The sequence below is a fragment of the Acinonyx jubatus genome, chromosome F2 (genome assembly GCF_027475565.1).
Source record: "Acinonyx jubatus isolate Ajub_Pintada_27869175 chromosome F2, VMU_Ajub_asm_v1.0, whole genome shotgun sequence".
In the NCBI taxonomy this organism is placed as follows: Eukaryota; Metazoa; Chordata; class Mammalia; order Carnivora; family Felidae; genus Acinonyx; species Acinonyx jubatus.
This window is the reverse complement of record NC_069394.1, coordinates 16,476,097-16,488,676: the sequence shown is the minus strand read 5'-3', so window position 1 is coordinate 16,488,676 and position 12,580 is coordinate 16,476,097. Positions and strand designations below refer to the sequence as shown.

At 44.0% G+C, this 12,580-nt stretch overlaps 1 long non-coding RNA gene and 1 pseudogene across 1 annotated transcript in view; one reads left to right on the top strand and one right to left on the bottom strand.

Annotated features, from left to right (window-relative positions):
• LOC106986577 (uncharacterized) overlaps positions 1-9,031 on the top strand; it is a 41,035-nt gene extending 32,004 nt beyond the window's left edge. Inside the window, exon 6 of the long non-coding RNA XR_008292532.1 lies at positions 6,568-9,031. This is a non-coding gene — a long non-coding RNA (uncharacterized LOC106986577). The remainder of the gene's footprint in view (positions 1-6,567) is intronic.
• Positions 9,032-10,950: 1,919 nt separating this feature from the next.
• On the bottom strand, positions 10,951-11,757 carry LOC106986560 (tetraspanin-3-like; annotated as a pseudogene).
• Between the last annotated feature and the right edge of the window lie 823 nt (positions 11,758-12,580).

Below are 12,580 nucleotides of genomic sequence, written 5' to 3'. Positions count from 1 at the left end.
TTGTTTCTGTTTGAGTGTGTTCTGTGCATATATGTGTGAGTGCAAAAAGCGTTAGTTTTTATCGATGTATTGACTTGCTTAGAAAAACATCTCTACATTGAGATGATCAAAACTTCTTGTACATTTTCTTCAAGTTTTTTAATGGCTTCTTTTTTAAAGGCTTACATATTTGATCCATTGTAATTGACTTGATGTAGAATAAGGAAAGAATGGATTCAGATTTAGTTTTGGTTATTCAATAAAGCCTAGATAGTTATTAAATAATTCATCGTTCCTCATCTAGTCCAAGATTCCATCTTTATTTATTTTTTTCAAGATTCCATTTTTTTATGCTAAACTCCCATATAATATAGTGTTAAAAATTCTGGTAGGTTTATTAAATTCTGATTGTATATATTTATACTTTTGTTCTCACCTTTATCTATTGAGTGCCTTGGATGTGCTAATTGGTAGGACTATAACGGGGATCAAGATAGATTTGAATTTTCTCTTCCTAGAATATAGTCCAATGGAGGAGCTATTCAAAAAACAAACCATTACAACATATTGTACAGCCTGTGAAGAAAATCAACAGGATGCTATGATAGAGGATAGTGTGTGTGTGTGTGTGTGTGTGTGTGTGTGTGTGTGTAATTTACTTTAAAAAGAGGTAAGGCTCTTCAAGGAGATAACATTTAAGCTGTGAACAAAAGGATGAGAATGAACCCATCATTTGAAAAGAGAGTGTTCTAAATCAGATGCTCGTAGTTTACGCTGAGGATCAGAAATAAGAAAGAGCTTTGCTAATTGCAGGAAAAGAAAGATGGTGAGTGAGGCTGGATTCTACAATCCGCCAGGTGGGAGGACAGGTGCAGGAGGCAAACAAGACAAAACCCTCCTCCAGGAATTTGCAGTGAATGTGGGGGGAGGGGAATGACAAGAAGACATGAATTAGCAACTTAGACTTTGACCATTCTCTATGATTTTGGCCTTGAAGTGTCTAATTTGGGCTCTGTAGCCCAAATTGGGACTCCCAGCCCCAGACTTTTCAGGGACAAGTTGTCTTGCTCCATGTCTCTCTGCTGGTTTGGAACCACCCTCTGCGTCACTAACCCTTCCTAGAGTGCTTGATCAGTGAAGTCTCCCTCCCTCCCTTCCTCCCTTACCCCAGGCTGTCAAAGCTCAAAGTTCAGGAGGAACAGGGCAATTTCATGTGCAATGATCGAAGTGGAGATAAGTTCTGTTTAGGGCTCACAGGAACTGGTACAGTAGAGATATAGTTTATGGCCCCAGGGAGGTGAGATAGAAAGCTTAGAAGCCAAGTGAGAAGTTGACAGACCCTTTCATTTTTCTAGAATGCCACCACTATAGCCACCTCTTGATAATTTCACTTTGCCCATGCTCAAGTTTGGATCTGACTGGAACAGAGCTGTTCTAGTGTCATCTTCTTTCTGCTTCCCCAGCTGGATGGGCCCACAGGAAGGTGGCTGGAATAATTCCCAGCAAGAGCAGCAGGAGGAAGGAAAGGGAATTCCCTGTGACCCCAGGTCATTTCTGGGAGGTCGTCATGGTTGGGGGCCCAGTGGGAAAGGAGAGAATCTGCCTGGGAAAGAAGAGTAAGCAGACATTTTAGGAGAGAGGGCACAGAACAGTGAGGGAAGGGTTTTTGTTTGTTTGTTTGTTTTACTATCATCTTACAGATTTAGTGATTCCAAATTATTACAGGTGCCTCATATTTTTCTCTACTAGACGTCTACTAGGTCTGTTCATTTACATCTCTTGAACTTCGGTGGTTTTCTTTTTTTTTTTTTAATGTTTATTTATTTTTGAGACAGAGAGAGACACAGCAGGAGCAGGGAAGGGGCAGAGAGAGAGGGAGACACAGAATGTGAAGCAGGCTCCAGGCTCTGAGCTGTCAGCACAGAGCCCGATGCGGGGCTTGAACTCACGAACTGTGAGATCATGACCTGAGCCGAAGTCGGACGCTTAACCCACTGAGCCACCCAGGCGCCCCGAACTTTGGTGGTTTTCAAAGTGGTGATGTCAGCCAAAGTTCTAATCTCCTTCTAACCTTATGGGTCTCCATAGCAAGTCATAGATCAGTCTTGTCAAAGAAAGTCTCTCCTTCTGTATCACCCACCAAGGTTAAGCTTCTAACACTTCTTAACAATGTCATTTATGGGACACCTGGCTGGTTCAGTCGGTTGAGTGTCTGACTCGTGATTTCAGCTCAGGTCATGATCTCACAGTTCATGAGATCGAGCCCCGTGTGAGGCTCCATGCTGACAGCATGGATGGAGCCTGCTTGGGATTCTCTGTCTCTCCCTCTCTCTCTGCCCTCCCCCCTCAAAATAAATAAATGAACATTTTTTTAAAAAAGGTCATTTATAGGGGCACTTGGGTGGCTCTGTCGTTTAAGCATCTGACTTCGGCTCACATCATGATCTCACGGTTTGTGGGTTCGAGCCCTGTGTGGGGCTCTGGGCTGACAGCTCAGAGCCTGGAGCCTGCTTCCAATTCTGTGCTCCCTCTCTCTCTGCCCCTCCCCTGCTCACACTCTGTCTCTTTCTTTATCTCAAAAATAAATAAACACTTTTTAAAAAATGTCACTTATATATTTGTCATGGGTTAAATTGTATCCCCCAAAAAGCAAGTTGAGATCCTAATCCTCAGTACCTATAACTTTATTTGGAAATAGAGTCTTGGCTGATGTAAGCAAGTTAAGACGAACCCTTTAGGGTGGGCCTGAACCCATTATAACTGGCGTCCTTATAAGAAGAGGCGCACACGGGGGCGCCTGGGTGGCTCAGTTGGTTAAGCGACCGACTTCGGCTCAGGGCATGATCCCACAGTTTGTGAGTTTGAGCCCTGCGTTGGGCTCTGTGCTGACAGCTCAGAGCCTGGGGCCTACTTCAGATTCTGTGTCCTCTCTCTACGCTCCCCTCTCTCTACCCCTCCCCTGCTCATGCTCTGTGTCTCTCTGTCTCTCAATTAATAAATGTTAAAAATAAAAAAAAAAAAAAAAGAAGAGGAACGCACCACGTGAAGACACAGACACACAGGGAGAAGGCCATGTGATGATGGAGGCAGAGGTTGGCGGGATTTAGGGTGTAAGGTGAGGGACGCCAAGGACGGCCAGCCACCATCAGGAGCCAGGAAGAGGCAGGGAAGTATTCTTCTCTACAGGTTTCAGAGGGAGCACGGCCCTACCAGCCCCTTGATTTTGGACTTCTAACCTCCAGAACTGTGAGACAGTAAGTTTCTGTTATCTTAAGCCACCCGATTTGTGGTACTTCGTTATAGTAGACTTGGGAAACTAATAAAACCTCTAAAAGAACAAAAACAAAACCCAAACTCACCAGCTGCTGCGATTACCGCAACACGTTGTGCTGTAGAATTTGTATTTTATAAAATTTCCGTTTAGAAAGACTTTGGGAGAATTTCATATTATGTAATCAAAAGACCATAAGTATTTCAGATTATTTTGTAGGCTTATGGTGCTCATTAAAATAACAAAAGCACATAGATGCTACTTTTCTAAAGATAGCAGTCAAGTCGCACATTTCTACAGGGATAATTAGCAGTATTTTATGGACGTCTGGTCACTTAGAGAGAACCCAAACATTATTGTTGATTTTTGGACTGATATTTTCCTCTACGTAAAAAAGCCAAAAAATGTTTGTCTTTTTGGCGTGTTTGTCTGTTGTTGTTTTTCCCTCCACATTAGTTCATACATTTTCAAGTGCAGAGACAGGCCTGTTGCTTGGCGAGTCTTTGCATTGTCTGTGTAGAATGGCTACTTGACTGAGACAAAAACACTGGCATCTGCAGGCAGTGATTACAGCTGCTGACAACAGCTGTATTTCCACACTCTTCTACTTTTCTAGTATTAAAGACCCTGCTGGATGCCTGGGTGGCTCCATCGGTTAAGCATCTGACTTGGGCTCAGGTCATGATCTCACAGTTGGTGAGTTTGAGCCCCACATGGGGCTCTGTGCTGACAGCTCAGAGCCTGGAGCCTGCTTGGGATTCTGTGCCTCCCTCTCTCTCTCTCTGTCCCTCCCCTACTCATGCTCTCTCTCTGTCTCTCAAAAAATAAATAAATGTTAAAAAAAAAAAAAAAACTTAAAAAAAAGACCCTGAAAGTAACACATTGTCCAGCAAGCATAAAAACAAACATCTCAAGGTATAAAAAGCCTTCTTAACTCAGTGACTGGCTAACCTGTACTTGCGCATTTGCCACAGGCAGGATACCGTGCTAAGCTAAGGACATGTGGACAATGTAGGACATAGGTCTTATGTTCTAGTAGGGGAAATAAAACATCCATGGAAGAAAAAATGCCTCGATTTGATAGAGCATTTTGTGGCAGAAGCACCATGGCACTGGGAGAGCAAAGACCTGGGTCTAGGGTGGTCTCTGTTACAACTTAGGAGTGTGCTCATATTAGAGTCACGCTCTCTCCGGTTCTTCGGTTACTGTTATATAAATGTAAGGATTGAACTCATCTCTACATTTACTTCCAGACCTAAAATACTACGAACGATTTGGATTTTGGAAGACCTATTGGGACTCTTTGGGTTACAAGTGGCTCAAAACTTGGCTCATAATAACTTAACAAACAAGGAATTTATTGGCTCGCACAACTGGAAAAGTTAGTTAGCTTCAGGTGTAGCAGGATCCAGCTACTCAATATATATCCCCAGGGTCTATGGTCTCTCTTCACTTCTCAGTCCCTCAGAGGGATCCCCCTTCTCAAGGGCAAGATGGCTGTCGGTGGGTCCACATTTTCTTCCTCACAATTCCAAATCCAGTGAAAAGAAAATGAGAACTTTCCTTTCCTCCAAATTCAAATACACATCCTGATCTGAATCCCTGGTGCCAATTAGTACTCATACTCTCTCTGAGCTGGCCACCGTTGCTGGGGGGGACGTAGTGAGGACTAGATTTCACGTCACCTCTAGAGCTGAGAGAGGAGTCAACCCCACCCAAACCATGTGGTCTGAGAGTGGAAGAAGGGGTGGGCACCCAGAGAAAACTTGTGTGCTCTTAATGAAACAAGGGTGAATGGATGGTAGACTGCTCAAAGCAAGAGATGTCCATTGCAGAGGGCCAACAGAGCAGCATCAAGGAAGTAAGAGGAGACAATGAAAGGGAAACAGGAGAGATCCTGAGGATGGGAAGAGAGGTGGAAACAGTAGCCCGGAGTATTTTGAACCCAGTGAGAGGCTGAGATGCAACACCGGAGCCTCCAAAAGAGGAACAAAGTGCCCTTCCCTTGGAGCTGTCACTTTTGGTACAACTTTTTATGCATCCTCTTGGGCAGCCTGCCTGTGGCTGGCCACTGCTAGGGACATGCTCAACAGCTGCCCATGCACCCGTGCAATGCCCCCTCTCTAATGGCTCCATCCTTCCTGTGGGTTTTGTCCTGTGAGCTTTGCTTCAGTGCTGGCTGATAGACAGGGCTCCACTGTCCGTCATTCCGTGAAGATGAGCCACCACGTTTGGCCTACACTGCAGAATTTCAGAACTCCACTTTCATTCATTAGCACATGTATCATTTGCTACATTGGGAGAATTATAACGCTGTGCTAAGCTCCATGGGGCAGAAGAAAGGAAGGTAGAAAACAAGGTGCTTTCCCTCCAAAAACTTAACATTACCTTTCTGTAGGGAATAAGATATAAAAAAATAGTAGGAGACCAGGATGTCATTGATGTACGAAATGACTACTACAGACTATATTATAGACTCTTATAGACGAATACAGACTAATACAGGCCAGTCTGTAACTAGTAGGTTACAGGAGTTGGGGAAGAAGAAATGGCAACCCAAAGGAATGAGAGAGGCTTTCATGGGGTCATGGGCCTCACTCTAGGAATGTGGAGTGGCCAGGGCTGGAAGGGCCTCGAGGGGAAGGGCATGGAGGGGATGGCATTGGCAGTGGTGAATGAGTAGGGAATGAGCAGGAGGTGGCCAGAGTAGGCTGTGTTGAGGGGCAAGGGCAAGCTGAGGAGCTTGGGAAGTTCATCTAGATGGGAATGCCTGCCCTTGAATTCCCTGCAAAGGGGAAGCTATGGAAAAAAATCCAAGATTTCAAGTGCGAGTTGCCGGTGTTCAGTGCTGCCATCTTTAGTTATGGAACTGTGTAGGATGGAGCTGCTCTAGGAGGCAATGTGGGCACCCAGGTACCAGACAGCCTGCAGAGAGAAGAGTTTCGAGGGCAGGAGGAGGAAGAGCGCTGGATTTGGCTGAGAAGTCAGGGATGGAGCCGTTTGATCCATCCACACAGAGGGATGGTAGTGTCTTGAGATGTGTGTGGGCAAAGGAAGCAGAAAGAGAATAGAAAGCTGAGGTCAGGTCTTGGGAAGCACATTTGGAGGGTGGTGAGAAGATGTCAGAAGGTTCATCAGAGGAACAGAGACAGAAGGAGCAGAGACTAAGAGCAGAGCAAAGCTGGAAGACTGTGATGTCTCAAAAGGCAAGAATGTTTCAAGAGGGAAAGTGGTTAACGATGCTCGACACACCTGAGAGAAATATGAAGCAAACAAGTGTCTAAAATACGTTTTAATTGTACAAATTCACCTTACAGGTTTTCAGGAATATGCCTGTCACCTGACTGGAAGCCATCTTTCCTCAGTTTTAATTTTTAATGACTAATTAATAATAAATAGATTCTTATTGAATTAATTTAATTTTTAAAGATTAGTAAATTTATTTTAATTTGTGTAAAGAGATTTGATTACTGTCAGAGTCGGTCTAACTGGGTTCAAGTAGAGCAGATAATGTCTCACAAGATCATGGAAGGACATATAGTTGTCCCTGGCCACCTCACCCTCAAGGCACTCTGCACCATGTTACTTCTCTGGAATAAGCTTTTGTCTTTATGGCCTTTTGTGTTTATAACTGTAAAGCAAGGGGGTTAGACCAGTACCTTGTAAGGTTCCTTCTATCTTATAATCAAAGACTACTTTGATTATAAGATTTCAGGTAGGACAATTTATTTAGTCCTTTCTTACTGAAATGTACTAGCATCAATGAAAAAACTTTTGTTGGTGTTGTTCCAAAGATTTGCTAATCTGTTAGCGTTGCCTGCGTTAATGTGCAAAAGAATATTTTTATTTCTGACTTTTCATTTCGTGATTCTGGGCCAAGCAGTGGCCTATTAGGAGCAGACTCCTATTACTTTCATGCCATCTTTTAAAGCCTGTTCCATGTTAGAAATCAAATTTTGCTTTATAAGGTACACAGTGACTAAGATACCTGAGATAAGATGTCTTTGCTCCCCCCACCCACCCACATTTTGGCTCTGTTTTCCTGGCTGACTTCAAGACCTGAACTTTTTATAAAGAAGGTACATATTGAAAGTTATTTGTTCCGAGGCCCTTTGCTCTTTCAAGGACCACAACATGTGTGGGCTCCCCTCAGGAGCTTTATAAACTTTATTTGATGATGTACACATGGCAAAAGGTAGACTACTGCAGTGCCATAAAAATTGTTTTCAGCCTGCATTTCAGATCTCTCGAATATTCCAGATCCATCTTTAAATAAAGCCTATAGAACATTGTGATATTAGTTATGCATAGTAATAGCAGATAAATAATTAATAGAACAGGAAGCTAATAAATCACCTGCTAACCAATATGCCATAGAAAACATAGTTGCCAAGGGTGAAGTGATAAAGGTTACACATCACTTTTTAATGGATAACTAAGTCTTTCTAACCTTTCCTGAGAGTCAAGACTACTTACAGAGATGGAATTCTCAGAGTAACAATGGAATCAAGTGTTACAGGGAATTTAATTAGTAATTAGGTACAACGATGTATTTTATTTTCCACAATTTCATTTTTAAAATTCCCCCTTTTCATTCCACTCACATTTATCAGCCACCCCACCCCCCACTCTGCCCCGCCCCGAGAAGAGCAAGTTGAAATTTTGTGTTTCATTTCTGGGGTGCATGGTAAGTGGCTAGAAAACATGAAACCTTTTAAATTAGCAGTGAGGGAAGATATCTAGCCAGATGCTAATCACCCAGGGATGTTTAAGAGCTAGCTGAGAAAACCAACACATGGACAAAGTGATTATGTGCTAAGTAGATGCATAAAATGAATGGTGGTAAGAATTGAAAAAGACATTCCCCGCACCCGCCCCCCCCCCTGCCCCCTGCCGTGCTAGCAAATATAAAAATCCCATACGGATTTTTTCTAATCCTTTTCTATGTAATAATATTCATTTGTTGTTGATTCAGTGTCATCAGGAGAATTCTGGTGGTTGGAGGGAGCCCTACTGAGGCAAGTGCTTAAAACTAATTACCACAATAAAGACTATTAAAAGGAACATTTTTATTTGGCTGAAAAGATACACAAAAACCTTGTAGAAAAATCAACTGCATTGTATAGACATGTGGACATCACTCAAGGTCAACAATAGTGAAACCCCAGGTGGCTAATTATAGATAGTGTATATGTTGCAGATTTTTTTTTAATTTGGTAGAATTTTGTCCACAGCAACCACCCCAGGTAAGAGTATACTGTGGTAGCTGAAGAGAATCTAGGTGCCTGCGAGGCCAGAGAGGACTGGAATGGAGAGGAAAGCCAGAAGTCAGTGTTCTTTGGGTTGGAAAGTATGCTGGTTAAATTTATGTTTTAACTTGACTGGGCTAAGGGAAGCCTAGATGGCTAGCAAAACATTGTTTCTGGGTGGGTCTGGAAGGGGGTTTCCCGAAGAGATTAGCATTTGACTCAGTAGACTTGAGTAAAGATCTACCCTCATTGAGGTGAGTACCAGCATCATCCCAACAGTTGAGTGCTCCCCCTCCTCCCCGCCAACTACATAGAAAAGGCAAAGGAAGGGCCGATTTCTACTCTTTTTTCTTGAGCTGGGATGTCCATCTTCCACCCTTGGACAGTGGTGCTCCCTGTTCTCAGGCCTTTGGATTTGCCCTGAATTACACCACTGGCTTCCTAAGTCTTTGCTTGCAGAGAGCAACTTGTGGGACATGTTGGGCTCCATAACTGTGTGAGCCAATTAATATAATATAATATAATATAATATAATATAATAGTGTGTATGTGTGTATAGGTCAGTGATATGTATATTTTCTATTGATTCTGTTTTTCTGGAGAACTCTCAATAAAAGTTTTGTTTTGGTTTCTGGAGAACTCTTACAGAGAGTTTTGTTAAAGCACACAGTACTGAGTTGACTCATGGTTTTGGTAATTAGAGGTATTATCACCCACCCCTAGGCTTCATTCAACTTGACAACACAAGATGTTTTATAAATGTCTGCCAAACCCAACTCTCTCCCTACTATATGCTGAGCACTGTGCAAATGCTAAAGATATAAGTGATAAAGACGTTACTGGTGTCACTGCACAATTGCTGAAGAGACACGTAAGCATCATTTTACAGGATGTGGAAAGTGCTACGTGGAGGCTGTCCTGCTGTGAGGCCTGTGTACATCTGGACATTATTCTTGTTTTGTTTTTTTTTTTTTTTGAGGGGTAACACCGAGTTTATTGAATTAGATTTGTCTTTGTTTTAATCTTTTTTTTTTTTATTTGAGAGAGAGAGAGAGAGAGCACGAGTGGGAGAGAGGGGCAGAAGGAAAGAGAAAGAGAATCTTAAGCAGGCTCCACGCTCAGCACAGAGACAGACATGGGGCTCAATCCTGCAACCTAGGATCACGACCTGATCTGAAATCAAAAGTTGTCTGGAAGGACGTTCAACCGACTGAGCCACCCAGGTGCCCCAAATTAGAATTTTCTATTCACAACTGAGCTAATATCTACATGCTTGTCTACATGGGTACGTTAATCCTAATGAGTTTAGACTTACTATGAATGGGCTCAATCATACAAAAACACACACTCACTCACTAATTATCTTAAAACAGTAGTACATACATTACATACTCCTGTAAGGCCAGCTTTGATGAAAAACCTCTAGTTTCAAAGATTAGTCTGGTTTTGAAGATGAACCAAGATACACATTGTATGATTCTAAAATCTATTTCAGCCATTTTGTCCAGTTGCTATCTTTTTGGACTACAGTATATGTTTTTTTAAAAGGACACAGACTAGGGGCACCATCCAGTGTTAACTTCAACCACAGCTTGGGCCCCCTCTCCACAAAAATCTTCGGCCAAGAGTCCTCCGTCGTCGTGAAGACTGAAAGGGCCCAGTGATACTCTGGTAGCATGGTGGTAACAGAAGCAGGCCCGGGCCCTCCTTTGATTCTCCCACACTGTGCAACCTGCACATGGTTCTGAAATTGGAACATATACCGCCATACTTAAAAACTTTGGGACATGGACCATCAACTGATGAATGCATAAAGAAATTGTGGTTTATATACACAATGGAGTACTACGTGGCAATGAGAAAGAATGAAATATGGTCCTTTGTAGCAACGTGGATGGAACTGGAGAGTGTGATGCTAAGCGAAATAAGCCATACAGAGAAAGACACATACCATATGTTTTCACTCTTATGTGGATCCTGAGAAACTTAACAGAAGACCATGGGGGAGGGGAAGGAAAAAGAAAAGGTTAGAGAGGGAGGGAGCCAAACCATAAGAGACTCTTAAAAACTGACAAAAAACTGAGGGTTGATGGGGGGTGGGAGGGAGGGGAGGGGAGGGGAGGTGATGGGCATTGAAGAGGGCATCTTTTGGGATGAGCACTGGGTGTTGTATGGAAACTAATTTGACAATAAATTTCATATAATAAAAATTCAGGTTAAAAAAACAAAAAAACAAAAAAAAACAAAAAAACTTAGGGACATGGAGAGTCAGCTATAATAGGGGGAAAGAAAGTCATAGGTGGTGGTGGGGGGGGTAGGTGGGCACATGCAGAGCCATGCTGATCTGTCCAACACCTGTGTGCGTGAGCTTTAACTAAATGAACTCAGGAGGCCAACAGCAGTAGACCTGCTCAATTCACCTTCCAAATCAGAACAACAAGACTTAAAATCTCAGGCTTGCACTTTGCACCAGGCAGAGGTTTTGCCGGTGATGGGGGGCTCAGAAGCAGGATCTCTACTTGTCCTGCACAATCTTATGCATGCACACAACACGCCCAGCAGCTGAATAGCTGCAAATGCCCGCACGACCCAGATGATACGCATCATGATTTCTCATAGCTCCTTCGCAACTAGAGCCTCACATCCCTCGGCGTAAAGGTCGGATCGGTGGGCCAGACCGTCGGAGCTGCTGGTGGTCTCTCTGCACAGCTAAGAGGGACACTCTGGTTTTTGGTTTCCTTGAACCGGTCTGGATTGTCCCAGTCTGAATAGTTGTGAATTCCACAAGAGTGCAGCTATCTCTGCACGTGATCAGCAGCCGGGCTAGTGTCACTGGGGTTGGTTCCACTGTAGGCCTTTCTGTATACACTTTCTGAATGCTGCAGTCAACCTCATTTTTCACCTTTGCTCTGTAAACGTATCCCCAAACCACTACAACAACTTCTGTGACAAAACCAAGAGTAGGTTGATGACAAACGTGGCGAGTCCGCATGGCTTTCTCGGATCGTGACCCGCGAGCCAATGAACCCAATAATGACGAGCAGGGCTCCTACAGCTATGATCACTACGGCGGGGATGAGAGAGTTCACATCTTCAAAGAAACGGTCCGGTTGTAGTCCTTGGAGGTGATAAAGACATAGCTTCCCGTGTAGCATAAAATGCCCGCTGCCCGCCCCCCCCCCCCCCCCCCCCCCGCCAGAAGATGAGGTTGAGAAACACCAGCATGGTCTTGGAGGAAGTGATGTTGTGGTGGCCCATGGTGCCTGCAACCTGCTAGGAAGTGGACAGCATGCAAGGCACTCACTGCAGCCCCAGTGCCCTTGGGCGGGCCCCGCCCCAGCCCCAGCCCCAGCCCCAGCCCCGCCCAGCCCCAGCCCAGCCCCAGCCCCAGCCCCAGCCCCAGCCCCAGCCCCAGCCCCAGCCCCAGCAAGCTCCAAAACTCCCGGCTTGGGAGAGTCACTATTTCCTGGTTCCGCTTTTGACCAATGGGAGGCTGAAGACAGGAAGGAGCCAACAGATTCTTCACCGCTCTGCCCCACAGTAACTGTTTTCAGGTACAGTCGTTTCATATTGCTTCTTGAGAGGCATCACACAGGACTAAGCAACTCACTGTGTTTCCTTGAGAAGCTGTGGGCCTGTTGAAGGAACACAGTTCCTTATATTTGCTTTCTGGCCTTTCCTGCCTTATGTTGTTTCTCTTGTACTCTCAGTGCCCTGGGATTGTACTCCCAATAAAGTGTTAGCATGCACTGTATTCACCTGTTTGCTATAGAATTGGGGCTAAGACATTGTCTTTTAAAGGTCTGGAATATTATCCTATCCCTTGGTGCTATGAGGGGACCTAACCTAAGGTGAATGAGTAGGGGAGGAAGGAAAGGGAGAGGAAATCAGGGAAGGCCTCCAGAAGGAGGTAACCCTTGAACAGAGTTTAGAAGGAAAAGTAGGGTATCATCGGGCAAAGTGGGGTTAATAAAGGAGGATGAAACAACGCGAGCAAAAGTACAGAGACATGGAATTGTGTTATATTCAGGGACTAAAGTTTCTCCTTGGAAGGCTAGCAAAAAAATCTGGAAGTTCTGAA